We start from the raw sequence: 12,704 nt of genomic DNA, 5'->3' as shown, positions 1-12,704 counted from the left end.
CCTTTCTCCCTTCTCTTTAGAGTCGTTTTTGACACTGGCGTGAGGATAAATTGAAAAGGTGACTGATTAGTCTTGTAGAGAGAGGATTGAGGGAAAGGGAATAATCATTTCCAGAGGAGCCCCACCCAGCAGTTGATTTCACAAAGCTGGATCAAAGTCCAAAGTTCAAGTCCACCATGGAAAATCTGTAGGCAACATTGTCACATTTATTCAACCTTTTATCTGAAATAGTGATTGGCCGGAGGGAAAACAGGAATGAGGACTTTGTCCACTATCTTGAGCTCCTGAAAAAAATGGGACACAAATCTAATAAAGGAAGAAAATGAGTGAGTACTTAATACCTGAGGAACATGAGAGTCATTTTGATTCTCTGGTGAAAATGTGGGAAAGGATGATGTTTCAAGGAAAGTTTCTCAATTTTGTCAACCATACCAATGTTCTACTTTCCATCCCCTTTTCCCCCAAACACACACACACAAAACATATGCTAACTTGTGAATTATAACCCAGCAATTAAATCTCTCAGTGTCTCAGGAACCTTGGAGGGGATGAGACGGTGACAACACAAAGAAAGTTTGCTCAATTAAAAGAGATTCCCAGGGATGATTTCAGGTGCTCTTTATTGGGAAACTTTGTAGATTTGGAATTATAAATAACATGAAGAAACATATTATCCTTGATAGACATGTAAAAAAAAAGCTTTAAAAATTGGATTCAAATCATACATTGAATTTTAATGATAAATATTCAATTGAAGCCAGAATATTTTCTTTGAGAATTGAGGGGTAAACACAAAAATTCCATGGAAGATTATTTCAATATATGATTACTATGGCAAGATTACTATAGGACAGAGTTGTAAGATTCAGCAATACCCAACATGCAGGAATGATCGTTGAAATTAACAGAACTTGCTGAGATGAACAAACTGACTTCTTTCAATCATGAAAGGGCAAAATCTAGATTTATTGGTAACTGCAATACACTTATGGACTTTTTCTGTAAAATCTCCTCAAAAATGAACCAGCAATTTATGGTTTTAATGATTAGATAGGATAGAAAGTCAAAATGTAACTTCAGAGAGTTTAAAATATTTCTCCGTTTTCTGTTTTCTTTTTCTAATTTAGTTTATATTAGACTTTACTAGGAGAGCCTCCATCTGCAATGGGAAAGTCTTCTCATTTCTAGTTGCCATCCAAGAGATTGACCACAATCTCCAGTTCCTCCCCAATGTACACCTGACCTGAGTTACAACTTTCATGACAATTATTTGAAACCCAGAATGGCTTGGGATGCTGGGCTGGACCTGCTTAGATCTGGGGAGGTCAAGGTTCCCAACTACAGTTGTGAAGGACAGAAGGACCTCTTCATTGTTCTTGAAGGGACTAAGAATGACCTCTTCTCCCAGATTTCCCCCGTGTTGGCCACCTACAAAATTACAAAGGTTTGTGTATGAGGTTCTTTAGCCTACTTTCCATGCTATAAGATCAGCAGGAAGAGCTGCAACATCTGAGCAGAATGAAGGGATAAGTGATTCCTGTGCCCAAGCTATGAAGGACAGAAGGATCTCTTCATTGTTCTTTGCTTCTTCAAATAACCACCATGTTTATAGTTATAAGGATTCTCAATTATCCAGGTCATGGCTGTCCCAAAGATGTTTTTTCAGGAGGCAACTGGACTTTTTTGTTTATTCTTTGAAGACGTTTCACTTTTCATCTAAGAAGCTTCTTCAGCTCTGACTGGATGATGGGGAATGGAAGGGTTTATATTCCTTGCAGACAGCTGGTAATTTGCATCCTTTTAGATGGTCGTTGAAGCACTTGGAGGTTCATCTGTATCCTCAGAGTCACCTGAGTAGTGCAAATGGGTGTGAAGCCTTCTTGGAACTGCTGAAAGCACTGTGTTGGAGACTGGAGATACAAGTAGATGATGTCATGGCCCCCTCTGTTCAGAGAGGGCTGTTCAATTTGGACATAGATGGCCTCTTTGACCCCTCTTCCAAACTAGTGGTCCTCTCTGTCCAAAATGTGAACTTTGCTATCTTCAAAAGAGTGGCTGTTGTCTTTTAAATGCAAATGGACTGCTGAACCTAGTCCTGATGTTTATAATACTTTTACTTTTCTTTTTCTATGAAAGAGCAGTTCACGCTATTGCATACTGTTAATGTCATATTTTCATTATTTTTCATTATTTTTTCATGTCAGCTCTGTTTTGGAAGAACAGAATTCAGTGACATTCAGGCCTTTCCCATTTCTATTTTACAGTTTGTAGATAAAGCATTTCATTTTTCTTATTTGAAACATCAATTTTCAGAGGAAGGCTGGACAAGATGGCCACAGAGCACATGAAGAATAGCAATAGCATTAGCACTTAGACTACAGCCCTCTCTAAGTGCTTTACAGAGTCAGCATATTGCCCCCAACAATCTGGGTCCCCATTTAACCGACCTCGGAAGGATGGAAGGGTGAGTCAACCTTGAGCCTGGTGAGATCCGATCTGCCAAACTGCCGGCAGCCAGTGATCAGCAGAAGTAGCCTGCAGTACTGCACTGTAACCACTGCACCACCGCGGCTCATTTAGAATGATTTGGACTCTCCCCCAGGAGATTGAAAGGCTCTTGAACCTAAAAACCACAACCAAAATAATGGAATTTTTAGAGCCTCCTCCACCAACGATATATTTCTGGCATGGTAACAAGATTCCCATTGCACAAGTATCATGATTAGAAAACCTGGGTGTGACATATCAGGCCTCAAGTAGGCTAAGGGCATTGGCAGATATTCTGCCTTAAGGATTCAAAAAAGCTCAGTGGACATTTTTGAATTTTACTTTATCCAGTTGGGGACATGATCTTCCGAAGACTCTTTAAACATATTAAGCAAAATCATTGGTTTACTTATGTATGGAGAACAGTTTGGACCATTTTCTTGGTGGTGACTATTGGAAAAAGACTTAAAATTCCTCTGTCTCACATTTCTACATTTCTTCTGGTTGTAAGATGCTCCTTTGCATTCAGATCTGGCCTCAGAATGATAATGTAGCACTTGGGGATGAAGATGCAGCTCAGCAGACCAGCATTGGAGGTCAGGATGCTTGACTTCTTCTCAGCCCCAAGACACTGGCTGGTCCATGAGATAAGGGAGAGAAAGAGAATGAGAGAGAGAGAGAATCAGAGAGAGAATGAGAAAGAGAATGAAAGAGAGAGAGAGAATGAGAAAGAGTGGGAGAGAGAGAGAGAGAGAAAGAAAGAGGGAGAGAGAGAGAGAAAGAGGGGGAAGAGAGATGAGAAAGAGAGAGGGGGAGAGAGAGAGAAAGAAAGAGTGAGAGAGAGAATGAGAGAGTGAGAGAGAGAGAATGACAGAAAGTGGGAGAGTGATGAGAAAGAGAGGGGGAGAGATGAAAGAGATGAGAGAGAGAGAAAGGGGGACATAGATGAGAGAGAGAAAGTGAGGGTGAGAGAAAGAGAGAAAGAGAAAGAGAAAGAGAGAGAATGAAAGGGAGAATGAGAGAGAGAGAGAGAGAGAATCAGAGAGAATCAGAATGAGACAGAGAGAAAGAGACAGAATGAAAGAGAGAGAAAGAGACAGAATGAAAGAGAGAGAGACAGAATTAAAGAGAGGATCAGAGTGAGAGAGAATCAGAATGAGAGACGGAGAGAGAGAGAGTGGGGGAGAGAGAGAAAGAGAGAGGGGAGAGAGAAAGAGAGAATAAGAGAAAGAGTGGGAGCGAGAATGAATCGGAGAGAGAGGGGAGAGATAAAGAGAAAGAGAGAGGGGGAGAGAGAGAGAGAGAAAGAGAGAGAGGAGGGAGAGTGCCTGAAGGACCCCATTCTATCACTGGGAGTCCAGGAGCTAATGGTCCGCGGGATTTAAAATTATGAATTTGGTGGTCCCTGAGGTCCAAAAGGTTGGGGACCCCTGCTTTAAATGACTCTTTTGCAAGCTCCTCTTTGAAAAACAGACTTGCCAGGCAAACCCAGGTTTTGTTTGACATTGTTCAGTGTATATTATTAGAAGAAAATTCTGGTTCAAATCCAGGCTGGGTCTTCCAAAGAGCACACAGTGCAAATTGCTTGAGGCAGAGGCAGAGTTCATTTGACATGGTCACTTTTGTAAAACAGCTTTTCTATTGTCCCCAGAAAGCACATGAACTCAGCCTGACTTTCGGCAGTTACTGGAAGGCACAAAGGATCTCGTACAGAGGAAGACATGGCTTCACTCCCTGGGGGACGTTAAAATTTAGCTTTTGTCTATCAATGGTGGTGACCTTGAGGATGGGGAATTTATGTTATGAAATGTGTCATTGGAGTGAAGAACCTGTAATATCTAGTGAGAATAAACATCCAATAAATGTCCAATTTCCTTCCAGCACTACACAGATCTCAGGGGAATGGGAATACTGATTCCCATACAGTTTCTAAGGAGACAAACTTGTTGTTGTTGTTGTTAGTTGCAAAGTCATGTCCTATCCATCGCGAGCCCATGGACAATGTTCCTCCAGGCCTTCCTGTCTTCTACCATCCTCTGGAGTCCATTTAAGCTCATGCCTACTGCTTCAGTGACTCCCTCTAACCATCTCATTCTCTGCTGTCCCCTTCTTTTGCCGTCAATCGTTCCCAGTATTAGGCTCGTCTCCAGTGAGTCCTTCCTTCTCATTAAGTAGCCAAAGTATTTGTGTTTAATCTTCAGGATCTGGCCTTCTAAAGAGCAGTCAGGACTGACCAGTTTGATTGCCTTGCAGTCCAAGGGACTCGCAGGAGTCTTCTCCAGCACCAGAGTTCAAAGGCCTCAGTTCTTTGGTGCTCAGCCTGTCTTATGGTCCAACTTTCACAGCCATACATTGCAACTGGGAAAACCATAGCTTTGACTATGTCGGCAGGGTGATGTCTCTGCTTTTGTCAGCAGGGTGATGTCTCTGCTTTTTAGTATGCTGTCTAGATTTGCCATAGCTTTCCTTCCAAGGAGCAAGCATCTTTTAATTTCTTGGTTGCAGTCCCCATCTGCGGTGATCTTGGAGCCTAGGAAAATAAAATCTGTCACTACTTCCATTTCTTCCCCATCTATTTGCCAGGAATTGAGAGGGCCAGGAGCCATGATCTTAGTTTTCTTAATGTTGAGTTTCAAGCCAACTTTTGCACTCTCCTCCTTCACCCACATCAGAAGGCTCTTTAGTTCCTCTTCACTTTCTGCCATTAGAGTGGTATCATCAGACAACCTTGAGACCTTCCTAAATAATTTTGAAGAAATCTGCCAAGCTTTTGCAGGCCCAGGACATCGCTCATATGTGTTCTCTCTTAAAGGGTTGCTTAAGTCAAATATTGGCAAACCTGTGTATTGAATGCAGGAAGTACTAACAACAGTTTAAAAATATTTACTTGAAGTAACCGGTCTCAGAAGAAGAAATCAAAAGATGTTTCTCACTGAGAAAGGTGAACAAAGAGAATATACTGAGGAAAGAGCTTAGTTCAAGCACAAACACTGGCCTAGAGGTTTTTTAAAAAATGCAAATTTTAGGCAGCAGATGTTCTGTCCCCGCACCAAGCACACACCCAACCAGCCAGCCGAGGGTTAAATAAACTCTTCAAACACACAACGTCAGTGATAAGGAACTTGGCAGGAACTCTGTGGCTGCCTGCCAAGAGCTTTTACTCCGATAACACAGACAAAAATACACACAGTTTGAATAGTCCAGTTCATAATTAAATCCACAGCAAAATAGGTGTTGTGTCCGAAGGTGCAAAGTGCTTCGCCAGAGATTAGCTTTGTCCGTCACAGAGTCAGAATGGCCACCACACTCCCTTTTATAGCCTGTGGGGTGTGGTCCAGTGACTCAGCTAATCTCTGGCATGCCTTCCCCTCTGCTGTGCACGCTTCTCCCTGCGCCTCTGGAGAGGGTCCAGCCAGCACTTATTTTCCTCGTCGCTGTCCACCTGTGGCTGCGGGGACGTGCTTGGCTCTGAGCCTATCGTTTGGCCTTCGGTGTCCTCCGGAGGCATTGCCAGAGAGGAGGGTCCTGGAGAGGGAGGCCTGGCCGTCTACTCTCCTTCATATTCGGAGCCTTCTTCCTCCGATAAGATAGGCTCAGAGGACGGAGCCACAACAGCAGATCCTTTTTCAGTTGTATCCAACTGGTCAAGCCTGTCTGATTTATTTTTTCCCAAATCTAAAGGCATTTTGAATAGAGGCAATGATGGAAACCTTACACAGAAAATCAACACAGAGAGATGTCTCACATGAACTATCTGAAAACACAGAGAAACTTTATTCCCAATAGTATTCCAGCTATGATCTTTCCCCTTTCTCCCTTGGTCGTGAGAGATGTTTCTTCAAGGAAAGGGGGGAAGATCCAGGGAATGGATTTTCAGCTCTCCTTGCTCCCCTGTTTGAACTTCAGCTCCAACCCTTTTGCCTCTAGGAAGCTTCTGGAAAGTAACATTCTGTCATACATTCTTTTCCCATTCCCAATCCCATGGTACAATGCTGAAAGCTTTCCATTTCAGGCACCAGAATATCATGTGGTTTGAGGCAGTGGTGAAATGTAAAATTTGTGACTACCGGTTCTGTGGGCGTGGCTTGGTGGGGGGTGGACGTGGTCAACTTTTTAAAATTTACTTTTAAAAGCATTTTTTCTACAACCTCTTCAGCTGAAGAGGTTGTAAAAAAAATGCTTTTAAAAGCCTCTAACGATTCCAGCTGAGTGGCCTGATCATCAGAGGCTTTTTTTTAAAAGCATGTTTTCTACAACCTCTTCGGCTGAAGAGGTTGCAGAAAAAAAAGTGCTTTTAAAAGCCTCTGACGATCCCAGCTGAGCCGCGCAATCATTAGAGGCTTTTTTTTTTTTTTTTTTTACTTTTAAAAGGATTTTTTCGGCCGAAGAGGTTGTAGAAAAAATGCTTTTAAAAGTAAAAAAAAAAAAGTTTCTGATGATTACATGGGTCAGCTGGGCATTGGGTGGGGGGCGCAGGGATTTTTGCTACTGGTTCTCCGAACCACCCGCCACCATCGCTATCGGATTGGGCGATCAGGTCCGAACTGGGACCATTTCACCCCTGTTTTGAGGATATTTTCTCTTTTCTTCTTTAGATTAAGTCTTCAGAGAGGTTGTTGAACATTCCAGGTGCTGTTTTGCTGTTGGATCATTACTTTTGAGTTATGTCTAAAATGGTGTTAACTCAAGACCAAAGTCATGAAATTTTGAGGTCCCACAAAGTCTGTAAATCATGCAACACCTGCAAAAATAACTGGCATGGATCATCTAGAATGTTACAACTGGGCTCCATCTGCACATTCTTGACATCCAGCTGTAGATCCTTCATCTACATTTAATAACAAGTCATAGAAAGAGAAGGAGAGTGTGTTCAAAGAGATTTAAATTTTCATATATACCCCCTTTTAGGCAATGTGTTCTTTCTTGCTTTCTTTTGGGAATTTTTTCTCCTCTGCATTTGTCTCATGTTGCTATAATTGTCTTATTTCTTAGCCTGTCCATCCTAGCTGCATGACAATTTTAATTATTAATTCATTTATTTGACTGTTTGATGATTATATTGGATTGTAATTAGATTAGTTTTAAACTCTTTATATTCCTATTCTGTTTGGTTTTTTTTTAACAACTTTAATTATCAAACTGATGCAAAGCAAGCAAGCAAGCAACACAATAACTGCAATGAAAAATGAAATGGTATGAGCCTAAAACAGTTTCACTATTATTTCCCTACTTTTATCACTAGATGTTCTTTAGCATTTAGATCTGGCCTCAGGATGATAATGTAGCATTTGGGGAAGAAGATGCAGCCCAATAGCCCAGCACTGGAGGCCAAGATGGAGAAGATCTGCACAACTACCATGGACTTTCCTTTGGTGCTCAGATAGGTAGGCAGGAAGGACACCCAAACACTGCAGAAGATCAGCATGCTGAAGGTGATTAGCTTGGCTTCATTGAAGGCCCCAGGCAGGTTCCTGGCCAGGAAAGCTACAGTGAAGCAAATGGCAGCTAGCAAACACATATAGCCAAGGACAACATAAAACATAACAACAGAGCCTTCATTGCATTGAAGGATGATCTCCCCAGGCTGGGAGTGCATATCAGAGTCAGGAAATGGGGGAGAAACTCCTAGCCACATGGTACAGATGAAAATTTGAACACCAGAGCCAGAAAGGATGATAGAGTTGGCCAAGCTCTTCCCCAGCCACCTTCTCATTCTGTTCCCTGGTTTTGAGGCCAAGAACGCCAACACCACTGTGATTGTTTTGGCCAATACAGAAGACACAGCTACTGAGAAGACAATGCTGAACACTGCTTGTCGGAGAAGGCAGGTGGCTTTCCTTGGTTGACCAATGAAGAGAAGAGGAGACAAAAAGCAAAGCAGGAGGGAGATCAGGAGGATGTAGGAGAGGTCCCGGTTGTTGGCTTTGACAATGGCAGTTTCTCGATATTTAAGGAATATGACTAAAACAAACCCTGTGGTTAGGAACAAGAGTAGAGCAAAGAAGACAAGGATAATGCTCAGATGTTCTTCATAGGACAGGAAGGTTATTTCTTTGGGTAAACACTGGACTCTGTTCTCATTTGGATATTGATCATCCGGGCACTTAGTGCACTTTTCAGTATCTGAGAAAATAGAAATTGATATTTATTTTATAGTCTCTCCTTTCACATTTCAAGAAAGACCTTCCTGGAATGACTGCTTATGCTGAGAGACAGGAAGCCCTAATAAATAGCAAAAAAAATACCTGTACACACATATATACATACACAATTATATATACATTTATATAAAGAATTACAAAAACAACACCCAAAGGAGTAATACCTGGCACCACAGTTACCTTTCACTGAGTCCACCCACATTTTCATCCTACTCCAACCTTACACTACCTTAATGCCTCAGGGAAAAGTCATTTTTCTGGAGGGTTAGAAGGGTAGGGGTCTGGCAGATATTAACAGGGAGGGTGCCCTATAAGACAGGGGCTGCAACAGAAAAGGCAGGCTTCCTGTGACACACAAAGTGGAAAGTTTTAGGGAACAGACCTGAAGTATCCCTTTCATATCTGCCTTTGTGGGACAAGTAGATATCTTCAAAGAATGGACCTATGATATGTAGAGCTTTAAGAGCCGAGGTGGCATAGTGGTTAGAGTGCAGTACTGCAGGCTACTTCAGCTGACTGCTAGCTGCAGTTTGGCAGTTCAAATCTCACCGGTTCAAGGTTGACTCATTCTTCCATCCTTCTGAGGTTGGTAAAATGAGGACCCAGATTGTTGGAGGCAATAGGCTGATTCTGTAAACTGCTTAGAGAGGCTCTAAAAGCACTATGAAGTGGTATATAAGTCTAATTCAGGGTGAAATCTAGCAGGTTCTGACAGGTTCTGAAGAACCGGTAGTGGAAATTTTGAGCAGTTCGGAGAACTGGCAGTGGAAATTTTGAGTAGTCTGGAGAACCGGCAAATACCTGGCCCCAGAGTGGGGTGGGAATGGAGATTTTGCATTATCCTTCCCCTGCCATGCCCACCAAGCCACACCCACCAAGCGACACCACGCCCACCAAGCCACGCCCACAGAACTGGTAGTAAAAAAGTTTGGATTTCACCACTGGTCTAAGTGCTATTGCTATTAAAGATGAACGTAATTGCTCTTGGGAAGAAACTGGGATCCCGTGCAGCTCACACAATGGGGTATAATATTGTAGAATGTAGGGGAACAATACACCGTCCATTCCATTGCATTCTGAGCCTTTTGTAAACTGCACATGGCATTATTTGAAAGAAGAAGGACCCATGGCATGAACAAGGCCCCCTCAGCCCAGGGAAGAAGACAATTGGCACACAAGAAGACTAGTCATGGGGTCCACCTCCTTTTTTTCACACTTACCATGATTCTAGGAGGACTCCTAAACTGTGCACCCCCTTCATCCAGGGGACTGCTACCCATCTAGAATAAAAGATGGTTTTGATGTATGTATCAGTACCTCAAACCCCAGGCCAAGGAAGTGTCCGTGAATAACACCAGTTGTGGCACATATGCTGACCAGCAGAGTAAGATTCTTACAGATATTCAAGTTAATTTTGGAACTCTCTTCTCACTTCTGAACTATCAAACTTTGGCTGAAGTTACTATCTGTTGGGCTTTCAGCTTTACTTGTAATTGGGTTTATGGCCTGCTGCTGCATTCAGTGTCTTCCCAGCCTGATGTCACCAAAACATTTTAGAATGTAAGGCTAAGAGAGCCACCTGTCTCTCCACAGTGGGAGGATATTTTTTTATCTTTTTCAACCAGGATAGGAGTATTTTTTCTGCCTTGTCATGCTGGGTGCACACATTTTTATAGGGCATAGGACTCTTTGTGGTTATGATATGTCAGAACCTCAAAAGGGAAATAAGGGGAGAGATTTGTCTGCAGTAACCTAATGGTGATACTAAATTAAGCTGACCAAAGCATCTATGAATGTCAAAAAGAAAGAAGGGAAATGAGCTAACACCTGCCTTGAGACTAATCAGAAGAACCTAAAGAGGCTGACCTCAGATTCTCCAGTCATAGGAAGTATCAGTCTAGCTGGCTGGTTACGTATTTGTAACATTGCTGAAGCAATTTGCAAGTGGGCTTATTATTGGAATTTATTGGCTTAACTGTGATTAAGAAGGACTGGGTTCAAGAAGGTTCAGAGGTAAAAAGTTCATCATTAGCATGTAATACCCATACAGAGATAGATTTTATCCCTAATAATGGTAAATGTAGTTTAAATCCCTCTTCTCATATGGTCTCCATGGATTTTATGGTGAGTCTGCTATTTGGTTTTCTTATACTCCTTGAACCAACCCTTTCTCCCTCTATGGTGCTCCTAAGTAGATATTTTTGCCTATGTAGCTCTATGAACTTAATACCGTGTTTCCCTGAAAATAAGATCCAGTCTTATTTTCTTTTGGGCTTGAAAATAAGCACTCGGGCTTATTTTCGGGAAGGTCTTATTTTTTTAAAGAGGAGGATGCAGTGAGCACGGGGGCCGATGGGAGTGGGGGCGCAGCTACTGCTGGCCCCACCCTCTCCATCCCACTGTCTTCATGCCTGTGGCTGCAACAGGTCAAGCTCTTGGCATGCAAATGGTTGAGGAAGAACCATTAACCTGAAACCATTCCTCATGTTTCAAAGAATTCAATTCTTCCTAAAAAAGGGTAACATGGAAGGACACTTCCAAACTGACAAGTTGAAGAGAGATTTCCTCTGTTAACATTCCTCAAGTTACAAAGATGCTCCTATGAAAGATAAACATGGAAGGTTACTTCCAAATTGGCAAATAGAAGGGAGGTTTCCCCTGGCAGAAGAAACCTTGCCCAATCCACCATGTCTTTCTATCTCATCCTACCTCATCCTTCAAGATATTTTTCTTATGCCTCCCATTATGGAAGAAATTGGGCACCTTGAAAATTAAGAGCAACAACAAAATAATTAAGCTCAAATGTGTCTGTTTTAACATGAACATTGATCAAAATGTCCTGGATGAATCTAATACTCTTTCTGGTAGTGTCACTCACCTTCTTGAATGGAGATAGTCCCCTCTGGACAAGGAATGCAGTCATAACAGCAAATTGGCTCTCCTTCCCGAGTCCGCTTGAAAAATCCAGGATGACAACTTTCCACACACTTTGACTGAGGAAGAGGCTAAGTAGGAAAAGAATAAGCACCAAAGAAAATATGTTAGGACTCAGCATCCATAGAAAATGGTGGTCAAAATTAGCATTAGTTAAGTAGCCTACAGGACTCCCTTTGATAAATATGAAATCTATAGCATGATCCAAACAGTTGCAGGAGATAAAACTACTGCCAGAATTATCATTTGGTCCCTTTTGTTTCTGGCTTAACACATTGAAGGATAGGACTTTTCTATTTAAAACTGGAGGAATGGCATTGACTATAGATTTTAAGCATAAAGTGATAACCAGTAGGTTCCTTCTCATCACTATACTAATATGCAATCCTCCATTTTTCATGTAGGCTTGATTTTAAAATATGATGTTGATTGCTCTATCCCAATGGGATATTCAATTCATAAGTTAAAGGTAAAGGTTCCCCTCGCACATATGTGCTGCTTGTTCCCGGCTCTAGGGGGTGGTGCTCATCTCTGTTTCAAAGCCAAAGAGCCAACACTGTCTGAAGACATCTCCATAGTCATGTGGCCAGCATGACTAAACGCCAAAGGCACACGGAATACCTTCCCACCAAAGGTGGTCCCTATTTTTCTACTTGCATTTTTTACGTGCTTTCGAACTGCTAGGTTGGCAAAAACGGGAGCTCACTCCATTATGTGGCACTAGGGATTCAAACTGCTGAACTGCCAACGTTTTGATCGACAAGCTCAGTATCTTACCCACTGAGCCACCGCATCCGATATATTCAATTCATATTCAGTTTTAGAATACTTTTCTAATAGGTTTATTAATTTTTTTTATTCAATTAGATTTATTAAAACTAGAGTAAAACTATGATGAAGAAAAAATAATTGAACAGCAAGCTATGGAAACGTTTCTTCTAGACTAAATAAAACATTGTGAAGTTGTTCCCTTTTGAAAGTAGTCCAAAACAGTGTCCCCATTAAGATACAAATGACAATTTTCTAACAAATTAGCACTGTCCACCTTAAAGGAGATGTTATTTGTTTATCATTATATTTATTTCTTCAATTTATATGGCTGTCATGCTGGTAAATTGAGAC

Source organism: Pituophis catenifer, unplaced genomic scaffold, assembly GCF_029215685.1.
Source record: "Pituophis catenifer annectens isolate HBS135680 unplaced genomic scaffold, rPitCat1.0.hap2 SCAF_2, whole genome shotgun sequence".
Taxonomy (NCBI): Eukaryota; Metazoa; Chordata; class Lepidosauria; order Squamata; family Colubridae; genus Pituophis; species Pituophis catenifer.
This window is presented reverse-complemented; position numbering follows the sequence as displayed.